Genomic DNA, 826 nt, shown 5'->3' with positions numbered 1-826 from the left:
CCTTCCTTCCTTCCTTCCTTCCTTCCTTCCTTCCTTCCTTCCTTCCTTCCTTCTCTCCCTTTCTTCCTTATTTGAGGCTAGAATTTCCCTCTATAGCAGCCTTCTTACCCCTAGTGACAAAGATGTGACAACCCTATGCATACTCTAAGAAGGAAAGATTTCTACTTACAAGAAAAAAAAAAAAAACCTTTTATACTGAGCCCAGACACACCTTGTAACTTCTGTCATTCACCTTGCTTCAAATGTCTGGAGACACCCAGAATTTCCCTTTTTCCAAAACAGCCTACATGAATGCAACTTCCATCCTACCTCCTCCTACAAAGGCCCTGTCTCAGTAACATCACACACACATACTTGAGCACACAGGCACTCACACTGCAAAAAGACACACTTGGTCTCGAATGTTCCTCCACTTGTCACCTCACTTCTCAGCATCTCTTCTAACAAGAAGCACAAGACATCTGCCGGATGCGTATTTCATTCCCTTTATTGTTTATGTTTCTTTCTCACATGATCAAACGCACCTGCTTCAAATGTAGAATTTGAGGAGCTTTTGCAAATCTAAGCATAATCATTTACCTACCACATAGAACATGTCCATTAACCCAACACACAGACACACACACACACACCGACACACACACACTCACACAAATACGCACACAGACACACACACTCACACATGCACATACACACTCACACACACACTCACACATATTCACTCATACACCCTCACACCCTCACACAAATACACAGACAGACATACACACACTCACACACATTCACACACACTCACACACTCACACACACATACACTCACACACAC

General features: G+C 43.1%; 1 protein-coding gene across 1 annotated transcript in view; it reads right to left on the bottom strand.

Moving 5' to 3' along the window:
* Ces5a (carboxylesterase 5A) overlaps positions 1-826 on the bottom strand; it is a 27,954-nt gene that overhangs the window by 2,626 nt on the left and 24,502 nt on the right. The window lies entirely within an intron of this gene.

This window comes from Grammomys surdaster, unplaced genomic scaffold, assembly GCF_004785775.1.
Source record: "Grammomys surdaster isolate TR1022 unplaced genomic scaffold, NIH_TR_1.0 201, whole genome shotgun sequence".
Taxonomy (NCBI): Eukaryota; Metazoa; Chordata; class Mammalia; order Rodentia; family Muridae; genus Grammomys; species Grammomys surdaster.
This window is presented reverse-complemented; position numbering and strand designations above follow the sequence as displayed.